The 16,625-nt window shown below is 35.9% G+C and overlaps 1 protein-coding gene across 9 annotated transcripts in view; it reads left to right on the top strand.

Moving 5' to 3' along the window:
- LOC111051426 (fasciclin-1) overlaps positions 1–16,625 on the top strand; it is a 201,574-nt gene that overhangs the window by 110,676 nt on the left and 74,273 nt on the right. The gene's annotated exons all lie outside the window — the stretch shown is intronic.

Genomic DNA, 16,625 nt, shown 5'->3' with positions numbered 1-16,625 from the left:
TTTTGTTTCTAGTTTTATTGATCCAAATTACGAAAAATACATGTCAGATGGAAATAATATGCAAGGAACTGCTATAGTCTTTGTATATATAAACTCGCTCTTGTATCGGCGAAGTAGCAAAAGTTATAGAGAAACACATACACTGTATTAATATAACTAGTGACTCCCTGGGTTGAAAAACTCGCTCACAAACTGTTGAATTGATCTCTGGAACTTGTAATTATACAAGTTTTGTGAGAATTATTATGGATTATTATGGTTATTTCGTTTGAATATTTTTTATTTTTGTCGTCCAACAAACTTGACCTGTAAAAAGGTACAAAGAATACGTGTTTAAAATTTGTAGCTAATTGATCAATTCTCTCTAATGTTATTGTAGAACATAGAAACAGACGGATAACGACTTGGCCTGAGTGAGTGAGTCAAAAGTGAGAACACGCTATCGCTCGTTTAATCACTAATCACAAATGTATTAGAAAGTAATAAGTCGAAAATCAAATTCCAAGATAAAAGTGTTTTCATCATTGGACAGTTTTAAACTCAATATTCTTGGACATATATAAGAATTGATAAGAGAAGCAGCTGTTTGAGTGAAGTAGAATATAGGTAAATCACAATCTAATATTTTGTTACCAATATTTTTAAGATTTGGCAGAGAAAAAACTAAGAAAAAACTAAAAGAAGAAAGTTAAGAAAACAAAAGTAATAATATTATTCAGCTTGAAGGTATTAGCTGTTCATCAGCTTCTGAAGCTTATCATCAATCATCGTTGCCAATTATTAGGACCAATCAGACGCTATTTGTTGGCTGACCTGGTCAGTTGCAGAGCAAACAATTCCTTCACGTGATTAATCTGCTCTCCGTCGGTTGATTACGTCACTCGCCTTGAATGGCGGCTAGTGCAAGATCAGTTTGTTGAATAATCCACGATCCACGACTGTCGTGAGCAGAACCGACTGAATGGAGTAATCCCTTTGTAGTTGCTTGTTTCGGCCGACAGATGGCAGCACTAAAGCCGGCGGTAACCTAAACTTGATTGATGACTTGAACTTACGGGCCTAGCGTGTCTTACGATGACTCCCTGTAACCCAGTAATGCATTACGTATTTCGCATAGTTCTAGTTCTCGTCCTAATTCAGTACTTATCTAATTGCAGGGGATGATATCAGGGCAAAGTTAGTTTCTATGTTTCCTGAACTTCTCAGCCTGAAACTTGGAGAAATGCACTCAGTTGTCAACGATCTACAAACAAGTTTCTAATTTGAGCTACTTTGAGATATTTAGAAAAAGTCTATTTATTAGTTTGAATAATATGTGAATATAGCATAACTGTATTTACAATGTATTATTCATTGTTAGTGTTCGACTTTAAGTGTTGAATAATTAATTACTTTTCCCTAGCATTCGTTCTCATGAATCAAATGCGTAATTCTCCAAGTTTGAATATTTTATTCATTTGTCATGCTCTTTAATCAAATTCAATAGAATACTGTGACTTATTCCATCTATCATAGTTTTTCCAATTCTGATGACATTTCTCATCTCTCTTCTCTATTCACTTCAGCAACATAAAACTGACACGCTGATCTTTCTTCTCTCACATCTTTGGCATTCTCCTTACTTCCTCTCTTTACTCTCCAATCTCATTTGAAAAATGTACGAATGGCATACTTCTGAGTGATTCCTTGCTTTTTATATTGTCTTCCTTTGCCTTATCGAATCAATAAATAGGTTGAAAAGATAGGCAAAAAAATGGCTTTATTCTTGTGTATTTATTGTGTTTTAATCGTCACCCAGTAAATACTGGTACCTATGGACAGTTGGAATTGCATACTGTCGACCAATTAGGAGGAATTACAGATGAAAGTATTAACCGAACATCTGTTGCCGCCTACTGGCTCAATATCTAGTTATGTTACAAACTGTTGACCAAACAGGAGGGAGAAGGCGGAGTCGAGAGTATTGTCATCCAATATTCCAACAAGTACTGCCACCAATTGGTAGAAGAGTTGGATGCATTTAAAACTTTTGACCAATATTCAGAGAGTTAACTAGAGGATATTGAGAGTCTAGAGGTGTCACATCACCTATTCTCCAATAGTTGTGGGCGGCGGAATATATTTTCCTTCTCGAAAATGATTATTGTTAACCGCTATAATTTTAGTTATGATCGATCCAATGTGCATTCAATCTATTCAATATTAAAACAATATCTCATTACAGATTGAGTAGTGATGTGTATAGATTCTGTCGAATATTGTTACGATTGCAATAGTTTGTAATGTTCAACACCAATAAGGTTTTGATAATGAAACAGTAAGAAAATCCACTACTTTTTCACATATATCGTCTAGCGTAGCATAATGTTCTTCCTCTTCTTGTTACAGGTAATTGAGGTTTTACAGTAGGCCTTCATACAAACTTGGCTGACTTTCTCATGAACTCTCACAAGTTGGTAAGCATAAGAAGTAGTTCACAATCTGCCGGAAAGTATAATAATTATTGTAATTCATAGCTATCAAATTTCCTGCTTTCCATTCTATATATCTCACATTGAAATAACAAAGTGCAATCATATTCAGATTGGCATTGCATCGTATTTATTTCTTGACAAAATAAATTACAACCATTCTTGTATAGTAGCTTCTTATTAATAACAAAATTCTTATTAGGATTTAGAAGGGATCACTGTTTTAATGTGATGATTTAGGAACTGTATATCGTTGAATTGAATTGAATGGAAATTCAGACATTTTTCTGTTTTTACTGTTTTAATAGATGATTTATCAAGTAACAATTTTTCGGCCTTCAAATGTAGGACTGTAGTTTTAGTGTACGAGTACTCAATGACAGTATTAAAGACATGATTTATGGTTACAAGTACATGTACTGCCCATGTTCATTAATTTCAGTATCATTATCGTTACCACAGCACTCAGTTTGGCATGTGCCATTAATAGCCTCAATAGCATTAATCCGGACGTACATGCTTTTGGGTGAAACATGATGTAACCCACACGTTGGATGTTTCATCAATTATTCCCAGCTAACCATGTGTGACAACTGCCGCAATAAGGAGTACGCTGTATCGCTTTGACAGTCAGCGTACTGTGCTTAGTCGGGTGGGTCTCTTCTTAGCACGCGTCTGCCCCTGTAGGGGATGATAATTTCCTTTCTTGATCGACGCCGTACTTACTTGTCTGTTGTCTGGCCTGGCCACCCTTACCGCCCCTGAAACCGCCACAATTGGCCCATAATCCCCATTCACTCAACCGCTCACCCCCGTACTATGCGTGATACGCGTCCATTCTTTCCTTTATTCGGCCGACACAGGCCTAGTTTGTTTTCCTTGTATCATATTTCCCATGAATGGGTTTGGGGTGTAGGCCTTCTGTGTCGAAGTTTGAACTGGTGTATTGTTGTAGAAACTTCGCTGCGTGGTGTGAATTGATATGTGTTCAAGGTCATGAATGATCAATCTACTGTTCTTTCAAGTACGGTATTCATAGATTATCATTACATTTGTCTTATGTTGTTGTATTTTCCCATAATGTAAAGCACAAATAGAAATTAAAAAAAAAAGTGGTTGACAATTTCCAATTGTGTTTTTTATTATTCATAGATTATTTCAATAGCTTGCTGTATAGAGTGCAAAACAGGAACCCTAATATAATGCAGCGATAAAGGTGTCTCGCAAGCCGAAACGAACAAAAATGATTGTCCTTTCAAGTTGAGTTATTGGATACTATGTTACACGAAAAGCAATAATTGTAGAAAGTAACGTTATTACGTTACTACCAGAAAACATGATAGAAGCTTCATATTGTCTTTGAATCTACCAAAGAGGATTAAAAAAGGAATATTTCCATTCTCTTTGATACTACTCAGAAATTGATTGCTCTCTCAATGAAATCGCCAAGCCTGTTTCCCTAAGAGAGCAAACAGAGTACCAGCTTTCTGTAATGTAGATCCAATATTCGACTAGAACAATCAACACATAAAAACTAGTCTTTTCTTGACCCTCTGTGTTATAATATAATTGTTATATTGATCACTTTTTGCACTAAGTGGAATCAATCGACAATTTTTTGAATATATAATTCACTCCACTAGAGATCTCACGTGTTCCAAGGGTTGAATTTTTGTTTTACAATTCATTTTCGACGTTTTCCAATTCATCTTCATCGTTATTTGAAAACACTCTTGGTTTGTAATGGACTTTTTAGTTCTTCGCACAGACAATACGGGAAACTATTTTGTTGAAAGAGATTGAAAACCACGAAACTTCTTCACTGGCTGAACCTGGGTTTAGGAAGCGATTATCGATGTACGCAGCCTGATTTGTTTTTGCCGCTAGTTGCAAGCTGTAATGAAGGGAATTCGGGTGTGTTTTAAAGGTGGTAAGGGCAGGCATCGGCATATGCCTACTGACAGGTGACCCGTAATTTGTGCCGAGCAATTGGCTGGGGAGTTCCAACTCCGTACCAAGCTCGCACGTCACCATAATTACTTGGGGAGCAACCCCATATAGTAAGATTCACTCCATACTGTCAGCATCCTAAATAAATAGCATCGATGCTATCAAATTCAACCAATGCTGTCCAAATAGCGATTCTCACTCAACCATTCCACCGTCTGTACTCATCCTTTATCTTCCCCAACACTTTTTTCTCTACCTTTGATCATTTTTCTTTCCCCTCTTCATCATTTCATAACGCTTCATCCTACTCACTAATCGACACTTAGTTCAACATCTGCTAGTGCATTATATTGATGATAAGTTTCAAATTATTTCTCCCCAAGTCATTTATTGATTGAATAATACATAATTCAATTAAATGATTCTCTCCATTCATAGGATAGAGAATATAATTCAGTCAGAAACCATTTCAGAGCATTTTTTATAACTTACATGAAAGACCTCAAAATAATCTTTAATTCAACAGTAACATCAATTGATTCACTCTTGACGGATTCATCTCAAATGGAATAGTAATTATTATTATTTATATTTATATTTTCTTGTAAGAATTGATAACCAATAAAATTAGTTCCATCTTCTCCTTCATCATGTGCCGTTTCTATGGCGGAGGTTGGCTATCATGATGGCAATTTTCACCTTGTTTACAGCTGACTTGAAAAGTTCATTTGAGGTGCACTTGAACCAATCCCTTATATTGCGCAACCAAGATATCCTTCGCCCCACTGACCTCCTACCTGTTATTTTGCTTTGCATAATGAGGTGCCATATTCCATACTTGTGTCCTCTCATTATGTGATCCAGGTATCTTAATTTGCGCTCCTTGATTCCACCAATGAGTTTCAGTTTCTTACCCATTCTCCTGAGAACCTCTTCATTTGTAACATGATCGGTGTATGAGATTCTCAGCATTCTGCGATAGGTCCACATCTCAATAGTCATCAGGTCATCAATTAGCTCCATAATATATTTATTACACAGTTACTGGTGTATAATGTTGAATGAACTTGAAGGGTGAGAATTGATGGAAGAGCATTGTATTTGGATGACAGCACGAGAGAATATTGAATATCAATAAATAACTATAGTTTGTTAGAAATGCTGGAGGTACTTCGATTTTGTTTACCCCAATGGATGAAATAAGAAGTACCTAGCTATTCTTGTGAATGAGTTCTATTGAGGCAAAGGCTTTGAGGATATTCTCAAATCAATATTTAATGAAAACCTTAATTTGATTTGCAATTTCGTTTGAGGATGTTTCACCATACAATGAGCATGCAGTTTTTAACATTATAGAAGTGAATGGTCAGGAACGGTCTGGGGAGGACTCTCTCCCGGTTCACGATGTTTTCATAAATAAGCGACATTTTGCTCGAGCAAAACTGAGACCAGCTCCACGGAATGGTGTGACACGAGAAGCCACTTAATCCAATGCCACCTATATTTTATTGCCGCACGTGTTCTGTCATGTACAGGGATGCAACTTGAACGATAACGAAATAAATATGGAAAATGAGGGGCAGTGGAAGTTTGCATTTGAAGGGGTCTCTCTGTAGAAATAACGAGGAACGAGGATTAAGTTGGACGTTTTTGCGGCTGATTTTAACATGATTTTGCGGGAATACAATACTTTCCCACGCACGGTTTTTCCAGCATTGTGTATGGCCTACTTATTTGTGCAGAAGCGTGCGTTAGCCATGTATCCTCGTATTCCCTTTTCACAGAAAAAAGACCCTCCCGCAATAATTCTCCATTCTTTCACTTTTTCTCTCTTTCTCACTCCTCTCCCTACCATCAATCTCACTCCTTCTCTATTTATCTCCCAATACCAATGTATATTCTCTCCCCCCCCACTTTGTGCAAGAGTACGTATCCGTTTGATTGTATTTCTCGTCGTGCATTAACTGCAGTGGTGCTAAAAAATCGTCTGTGTTGAATGGACGCTCGATACATTTCTTTTTGTTGCTTTCATATCGTATTATGAGTGTTGGTATGGTTTCGCATGGAAAGTAGGCCGTATACTGGTGCCGTAGAACTCATATTTAACGTTTGTTGGAGCATTTTTATTGAAAAAGAACACAGTGTACACTGTGAAATGACAAGCAGGATTTTTGGGAGATGTGCTTTGTCATCGTGTATTGTTTCATTCACGTGTGTGAATTGGGACTGGGAAATGGATTATTTGAAAATATTTCTGGGAATCATCACCGTTTGTCGGATTGAGGCCGTAGAATTGTATGATTTCCAGGGATGGAGAGCTACGACTAAAATGAATATCTACTAAATGGACCGATACATGTTTGTAAATTACAGGGGAAACAGGTGATGTAAAATATCATTATCAATAATGCAAAACAGTAATAATTAGACGGATGAAATTTCGGAATGATCCGGCAATTTCCTCTTTCCTCTTCGTTGGAAAAACGAAATTGAAATCTACCAGCTGGCATACTTAGTCAGCTTTTTTTATTCATGCAGATTTTATGAGTAGTTGCCACCACCTCAAATCCTTGATACATTTTCGTGATGATTCTGTGGTGAAATATTTTATATCAAATTCAATAATTTTTTGGTGATGAGGACAGAGTGAAATTTTACACTCAACAACTTTTGCCTGAATCTTGCCATTCTATAAACAGGATACAACAAATAACTTACAAATAAAATCCTCTAACTATTCAAAACAAATTTCTGCTTCATATGGTCAAATTTGTTGCTCGAATGTTAACAAGCATAAAGCAGCAAAAACACAGCAATCTTATCAAGTGAGGCATTCGATAGAAATGTTCAAATGCTCAGAGCAAGAACAGTGGGCCTATGAAAGCTGTCAGGTGCACCGAGCCGTAGGGCCAAGATAAGGGCTGCACTGCAAAAGGGTTGGCCAGGGACAATGGCCAAAAGCTCTTCCGTCCGGGGATGAAGGACTGATAAACGATTGCACGGCAAAGCAACGCTGGGTAAAGGGAGTAGGCTGCCAGAGACTCGTAAGTAAACGAAAGGTCTGAATTACTCGAGTGGAAAAATTGCATCGATCTTCCTGGAAACAAAGCAGGCACTTGTTCACCGTAAATACTCGTAATGTGTGCATGTTTACTTTGTATGGAAATTGAGGTTTATTGTGACCGGCATGGTTCAAAACGGGAATGTTGAAAGTGGTGCTGGTACTTGGCATTCACTTTTCAGAAATATTTTTGAAAATGTTGGAGTGGCAGGGAAGGATTTTGCATATCCAGGTAATCGATTTTATGCATACTACTTTAATCTTCAACATTTTCATAGAGCAAGTTGGAGTATCGATCTACATGGATTTCATTCAACTCTTTCTATTTTTTCGAGACGAGACCATTTACGTGTTTTCAAGCGTTTTCAGACGGCGATTTTTGAGTCGGTAAGGCAGGAAGCTCTCCGTTAGGCTGATTGGGTTGGAGTCTGAAAAAAAGTTTAAAAAAAGCTTAATATGGTCACGCCCTTATCCACACAACTAACAATGGATGGAGAAAGAATACCTATTAAATGTGCATAGATTTTTCAGTAATTTATTTATTGATAAGTTAGAATATGTGAGAGCACCAGGGAAACCCCATTCTACTATTGTGCAATATAGTGTCAACACAGGAATCAGCGAAAGTGGAAATAGAGCACAAATAATGTGTGTTTCTCTGTATGTGTATAATGAATAATGTCTGTGTTGCTCTGTCGTGAGAATATGCTGGTACCTCATGAAGTTGTCGTTAATGATCACGGAACAAAATGCATGAAAAATGAAAATAATAGCTGACATAATTATCGACTTTCACTATTATTTTACTGAAGCATCGGGAATATGTTTTAAATAAGTGAGTTGTAAAAATTAGTCCTATAACTTAACAGTGATACTACAATTGAATGTAGCTAAATTGTAAATGTAATGTAAAAAATTAGGTTTTGGTCAGCTCCTCCTCACAATCTTTTATCCATTTACTTATTTAGTTATGCAACAAATAATTCTGCTGTGCATAAAATACTAAGGCAATCAGCTACAGATATCATCAATAATGAATTACATTGTTCAAGCCTCTCGTATCTTTTAAATTGGACCTATATTTTAGCATTGTTAAGTCTTAGTGTTAGTAGGCTGACATTTCTTTCCCAACTGTCAAATATAATTTCATTTTTCCTTCCAAGAGAACCACTCTACTCTTCTGTAATTTTTTTCTGTCTGTATTGACTAAGATATTGTATTAAGCTCACGCTATAGATGTTGAGATTACACTGTGTCTTCTTATGTTCTGTAAAATATTAAATCTGGGCAGATAAAAAGCCCTAACAGAAACAGTAATAGGTCTGAAAATAAAGTAACTGGCTAATATCGCCAAATAGATAATAACTAAGATTAGATAGCATCAGCTTGTTCTGGCTAAATGGTACAAAAACCTAAAAAGGATTTGAAGGAATTTTATTGCTCATAAATAGATTATTATATAAAATATTTGAAGATTGAGGTTATGTACATGTATTCACGGATCGGTGACCTAGAGATCGATCAAACCGAGAAACGTAGAATCTGACCAAAACCCCTTGGCAGAGCTTTATTGCAATCAGATGGTGTGCAATGTGAAAAAACACCTGATCACGTGGCTAATTATTAGGTAGCATGGAATTAATAGTAATGTATAGAATATTAGCTAGCATGTAAAGAGCATAAATAAAAAACCAAATAAAAATAATTTAATGTATTCAGGAAATAAGAGTTACCAGGCGCATGAATACCGAATAAAATTTGCATGCACCAATAGTAAAACGGCAGTTAATAGGCGGCAACTGTAGGCCAATTCAAAAATATTTCTATATATTATATAAATGTACTAGATTTTGTGTTAAAACTTTGTATAGTCTATGTTATCGATATGGCTCGAATGCAAAGAAATTATTAATCATACAATCTAAGCATATTTTGGCATTTTTTTTGTAAGATCTATTTGAACCTAATGGCGGAGGACTAAGATATTTAAATTTTATGCTAATTTGAAAGTCGGAAATAGGATCTGTAAAACTTGAAAAAGAAGAACCAGCACTCGCCAGCCAAATGCCACCATAAGAGGACCCCAAATATTTTAGAGCGTAGTACCTTACTAATGATTTTGTAAAAGTTAAAGTTAAAGTAAATTATTAAATTTCTTAAAAGACTTCGTGATGCTATTGTGAAGCAGAAGTCATTTTCATTTTAATTAAATTTATAACCCTTGGAAGAGACGATTCCGGCTACCATATTCCCGGACCACATGGAGTTAGATCGACATCGGCGGCTTACAAGAAGATTTTCGACACGTGAGTGATTAAATTTGAATTAGTGATGGGCGCCCTAGTGCTTCGAATTAATCTGATGATCAAAGCTAGCTCGCCGAAAGGGTTTTATTATAAATTAAGAAATTAATAAGAGTAATACTTGCGCAAGTAAAAATTAGTATTAAAGGTATTATTTGAAAGAAAAATATAGATCAATATTTTAGAAATTTCTATTAAATCAAAGAAGTACAAAATCTAGGCTATTAAAACATATGCATACAATATTTAATTTTTTGCAATACAATTTGCGATAATTTATTATAGTTCTAATTCACTAGATGAATGGCTCTACCTATTCCATCAGGTGCCGAATCTTGCACCCTGAGATAAAAATATATATTCGATACAATAAATCTACTAAATACTAGAGATTTTAATATATATATATATTGGATTATTAGTGGCTAATTTATCAAGCTGATCTTAGAGCACACATTTTTTGATTGAATTATCCAAGTCGACAAGTATTAGCTAGCGCATATCGCAACTACATGCAACAGAATGCATATGATTTTAAGATAAAGGCACATGGTAATGATTCGTGCCATAAATCTAGAATATAAAGTTTAGCCTGTGATATTTTTATTGACTTCAATTATTGTTCTATTTTTATATTATATTTTTTATCGCTCTATATATATTTTTCTGCCTCGATTGATCTTTGCATTATTTGTGTAATATATGTATGAAACTTTCATGGTGTGCAATTTATTTTTATTCCTCAACACTATAGTATAAGTATCATATTTTTATATATACTTATTATTTATTGAATTACAAGAGTTATAGGAGAAGCCCATATCTAGGCCTATCAAGATTTTTTAAGACTGAATACTATTAGAAAACCACGACCTAATTATATCAAATCTCATGCTTTACCGACTGATGCCAAGCAGGAGGCTAATCGTTATTTAAATATAAAGAATAACGTGACATAAAAGACATGCCGTACCAACGTGGGACTGATGATGAGAGCCAAGCTCATTGAATAATTATTTGAAATTAAGTCAATAACCATATTGAAAATTATAGATAACTTATACGAGTTGTGAGGAAAACTGGCGAAGGGAAATTTGTATTACTTTTTGGGGAATCAATAGCTTTAAATAAAGAGAAATTATATGTTTTAAAGAAAATTTTATATTATTAGTACTGTAAAAAAAAAAAAAAAAAATACATGTCTATAGAGAGAGATTATATTTTACAAGCCTAAACTGCTATTACTTTCTAGTCAAAAATATATTATGTGTTTAAGCCGGTTGGAAAATAAGTCACAGCCTGTAAACTAGCCAAGAATAAATCAACACAAAACATGGGGGCGCTAGAGCATTATAAAAAACTTAAGTATAAATACCTTGTTGTAAGAGTATCCAAACACTTTACACATCACTGTTCACTGTAAGTCCCGGTTTGTGTCTCTTTTTTAAGCATTCTCGCTTATCATTCTTATCACTGTTTAATTAGCATTTATCATATTTGACATAATGAATCACACTCCCGCAAACTCTGAAGTTTCATATATGTACGGCGGTTGCACAGATCCCACTTTGTCGACTCCAAGCACATCAAACCCCACCACGGTAGATGCCAATACGCCACGAGAAAGGGAACCAGGAAGCGTCGGGTCGATAGTCTTCGATCCACCAGGTCTGCAACCTCTATCATCCACTCGAATCGACGCCGCTGACACACCATTGAATCAACGGATAGTAGAGATCAACTTTGAAGGGGGCGAGGAGCAGCCTGCAGAACCCGCATCGCCGGAGGCCGAGTCACACCTGAGCAAACAAAGTATATTTTCAATCACAGAGTTAGATCCGCTTCAAAAGGTAATAATGGAACAAACTAGCAGTACTTTCAATATTATGTTACAAAAAACAATGGATAATATGATGCAGGAGATTAAAAAAGAGATTGCTACAGTAAAAGAGGAAAATAAACAAACAGTGGAACAGGGCATGAAAGAGACCGCAGGCGCTATAAAATCAGTAGAACAACGGTTGGATAATATTGAAACTAAAGTAGAGAATCATAGGGAAGAATTAAAAGCAATGATAACCCTACAAAAAGAAAGTCAGGATAAAGTTACGGCAGGATTATCGGAAAGGTTGGATACGGTTACATGTGAACTCAATGAAAGGATAGATAACCTAACCATACAAATCACTACACCCATTCAGGATATAACCAATAACATTAAGGCCGATTGCCACCAAGAAATCCACAAACAAATTACCGTTGCCAATCAAACATTAACAACTACAGTTGACAAAAATATTAACAGTATTAAAGAAATACAAAATAAACAGATTAATACGTCCACAAAAATGAACCAACTGCAAGGTAGCATCAATCAAAATACAGAAACCTGTAAAGCTTTAAACGGAACTCTACTAATTCAAAAATCCACCCTGACTCAATTAAATCAAGAAATAAACGCAAATAAAATTACACATAATAGTCAATGGCAGATAACACAGGAAAAAATAATAGCATTAGAAAATCATATTCAACAACAACCTCAAGGGATTCAAACAGACAACCTCAACGTACATAGTATATTACAAGGACTAGGAAAATTTGATAATACTGATCGCCATTTGCAACCTCAACCATTCATTGATCAGATAAAATTAGTACAAACTCTTGCACCTACCTCTTGGAATTTTTGGCGTCTTCGTTTGACTAATTTATTGATTGGCGAACCCCTGATGTTCTTTCGGAGTAGAGCCCATGAATTTACATCATTGGATGAGTTTGTAGCTGTCTTCCTGGAACAGTATTGGAGCAGAAGTAAACAGTTGGACGTGCTAGCGGACATTATATCATGCGATTTCAACCCTAACTTAGACGGTGCATGTACCACTTTCGTCACTGCTCTACAGTTTAAAAATTCTCAATTGAGCGAGCCCATTAACGAATCGGCATTAGCAAGTATTATTTTAAAGAAGCTACCGTATCAAGTTAGAATGGCACTCGCCACACAACCCATTACTGATTGTAAGCAGTTGATAAATCATTTATATGGCATACAGTCTGCAAATGGCAATATCAAACCACCGCTCAGACCAGAGATACGCACCAAATCAACATAACTCAAAATTTAATCAGTATAACAGCCAAAATTATGAACCGGTATCATATGATCGCTACCGATCTGCTCCTCAATTTAAACGCCGCTATAATCATAATCAAAATAACAGCTGGAATAATAGAAGTTTTCAGAATCGTCAAACAAACCATTATCCACAGCAAACCTATGAAAGAAAGTATTATTATGGCCGTGATCGATTAAACTCACATAATAATCACACACAAAACAATTACAACAGAAATTATAAACCGCCACCTCAACAAGTAAGTACAAATTATACATTAGCACATGCAATAGGATTGAATCAACAAAAAACCCGGAACCCAACACCCAACGACCCGCCACCAGATATACAGAAAACTACAGCTAATAAACCAGGACTATATGATACCCCCAATATCCAACCACAAAAAACCGCCGCCAACAATGCAATTAAAACCAGCCGCGAGCATCAATCCCTACTAAGCATCCTATTCCCCGCCGACGATCCATCACCGCAGCTAGAGCAGCCCGCACATCAAGAGACCGTCACCATACTACCTGTTTTGACCACCACCATGCATCCACACACAGAGCCTACACCCGCGCATCAATCGACCCCACCAAGGCACCCCAAGGAACCCAGGATGGAGGACCAAGAGGACGACACCAGGGAGGACGGACTACCGGATAAGAGGAGCGACCACCGCAAGGCCCGGAGACGGAAGCGCCCGAGGACACCCGACCGGTATCAGGACGAGGAGGACAACATACAGGACCAAATGAAGAGCATGCATCGCAAGGCCCGGAGACGGAGGCGCCCGAGGACACCCGACCGGTATCAGGACGAGGAGGATAACATGCAGGAGAAAAGAGGCATGCATCATAAGGCCCGGAGGCGGAAGAAGCGACGAAGGAGGAACCACGCGCGCGCATACCGGCCGCATGCACGGTTCAAACGCCCGAAGAGGACACCGGACCGACACCGAGGAGGACAGGAGCGGACCGACGGCGTGCATCCGCGGCACATACGCTTCAAGAGAGATATTCAGCAATGTGACCGGCAAAATGGGCCAAAGGAAGCAAATAATTGGAATAAAAATGGAACTAAAAGGACTACTACGGATTCGTGCATGGGCAACAGTAAAATGGATTACTTGTGGGAACTAATAAAGGATAAACGGTGGCTAATAAGATTGGAAGAATTAAAAAATAATATTAAGAAAGTGAAAGTACCTGGATATTATGCTATTGAAAAGATGATAAATGTTTGGATATGGTGTTTAATGTTTGTTATAATGGCTGTGATAATATTGAAAAGTGATGCTATAATTAAGACCATGTTATTGTTGAAAGAATTTATTAGTGTTGATTGGAATTGTTATATTATTGAATTGTTTATTATGATGATGAAGCCTAATAAAGAAACTATGTGGATAGTATTGAAAGAAAATAAATGGAAGACTTTGGATCAATTAAAAGAAATTATTATTAAAGGAACAATGAGTTATTTGAAGAAAGAGTACACAAGATACAAGGGCTTTAAAATTTATGATGAAAAAATTATCAATAGGACAGCCTCACAAATCAACAGCAGATAACCTAGCCAGCCTACAACATCTACAAACAGAATGCAAGAAGATGCAAGTAAACCACGGGATTTTTACATGCAATATCGTCAAATTTGAAATAATATGATAAGAAATCAAGGAAAACATTATTATCAAACCGATTACTAACCTTCCTTAATAAATTTAATCTTGGCATAGGACCGCATGGCAACAATCCAGTATTTTAATTCCTTCCAGCCGTTAGAAGCCTGCAATAAGAAAAAGAATAAATTTTAAATGTGTAATTAAATTAGCTACATCCACTAAAAAAGGACACAAGCGGGGATAGTATATTTAAAATTTGTAAATTACCTTTAAAGAGAAAAAAATGCAGCAGTTAGGTTAATAATTATGAAATTCGACAGCAAATTATGTAGAACCAGTGACCAGCTGGGCAAGGCCACCTGAACCAAATATGTAATGCCTGCAAACATATGATTATGAAAAAGTATGGTAACCCAAAATTGTTATTTATTATTGTTATTTATTATATTTATTAATGTCGATATATTTATTTATATGTTTTATATTTATTACTTTTAATTATGCCACGTTTGTTACCTGAAAAAGACCTAAAGTGAATACCAGCTACCAAAACCAAAGAGCCATTAGCAAAAGAAAGTATTGTACCTGATGTATAGAAAATTATTTATATTAAGACCTAAGAAATACTATAAGATATAAGCCCAGAAGTTTTGTGAATCGAAATTATTGTCTAAAAGGAATCATTTATGAGAATTATGAAATGTGTGTAGTTAGGTTGGCGGCCCTGCAAGCGGCGAATTTAAAAATTACTATGTTTTAAGTGTTGTCAGGAGGAGTACGTTTAGAAGTTTATATTTATGATATTTTATGTGTGTTGAGGAGGAGAATTTGTTATTGTATTTGATAAAGGTATAAAGGAGATGCAGCAAATATGTCTGCGAACTGTGATAGAAGTATGAGAGTATAATTTATAAATAAAGTATAGTGCATATCGATGTATTGAAGGGTGGGTTTTCATTAAAAACATTGTGATTCTCAAATATTTTGAATTCAAACCCAGGGGCGCGTGTAAAATATTAAATCTGGGCAGATAAAAAGCCCTAACAGAAACAGTAATAGGTCTGAAAATAAAGTAACTGGCTAATATCGCCAAATAGATAATAACTAAGATTAGATAGCATCAGCTTGTTCTGGCTAAATGGTACAAAAACCTAAAAAGGATTTGAAGGAATTTTATTGCTCATAAATAGATTATTATATAAAATATTTGAAGATTGAGGTTATGTACATGTATTCACGGATCGGTGACCTAGAGATCGATCAAACCGAGAAACGTAGAATCTGACCAAAACCCCTTGGCAGAGCTTTATTGCAATCAGATGGTGTGCAATGTGAAAAAACACCTGATCACGTGGCTAATTATTAGGTAGCATGGAATTAATATTAATGTATAGAATATTAGCTAGCATGTAAAGAGCATAAATAAAAAACCAAATAAAAATAATTTAATGTATTCAGGAAATAAGAGTTACCAGGCGCATGAATACCGAATAAAATTTGCATGCACCAATAGTAAAACGGCAGTTAATAGGCGGCAACTGTAGGCCAATTCAAAAATATTTCTATATATTTATATAAATGTACTAGATTTTGTGTTAAAACTTTGTATAGTCTATGTTATCGATATGGCTCGAATGCAAAGAAATTATTAATCATACAATCTAAGCAATATTTTGGCATTTTTTTTGTAAGATCTATTTGAACCTAATGGCGGAGGACTAAGATATTTAAATTTTATGCTAATTTGAAAGTCGGAAATAGGATCTGTAAAACTTGAAAAAGAAGAACCAGCACTCGCCAGCCAAATGCCACCATAAGAGGACCCCAAATATTTTAGAGCGTAGTACCTTACTAATGATTTTGTAAAAGTTAAAGTTAAAGTAAATTATTAAATTTCTTAAAAGACTTCGTGATGCTATTGTGAAGCAGAAGTCATTTTCATTTTTAATTAAATTTATAACCCCTTGGAAGAGACGATTCCGGCTACCATATTCCCGGACCACATGGAGTTAGATCGACATCGGCGGCTTACAAGAAGATTTTCGACACGTGAGTGATTAAATTTGAATTAGTGATGGGCGCCCTAGTGCT

Source organism: Nilaparvata lugens, chromosome 8 (assembly GCF_014356525.2).
Source record: "Nilaparvata lugens isolate BPH chromosome 8, ASM1435652v1, whole genome shotgun sequence".
NCBI lineage: Eukaryota > Metazoa > Arthropoda > Insecta > Hemiptera > Delphacidae > Nilaparvata > Nilaparvata lugens.
The sequence above is the reverse complement of the archived record's forward strand: the minus strand, read 5'-3'. Positions and strand labels throughout refer to the sequence as shown.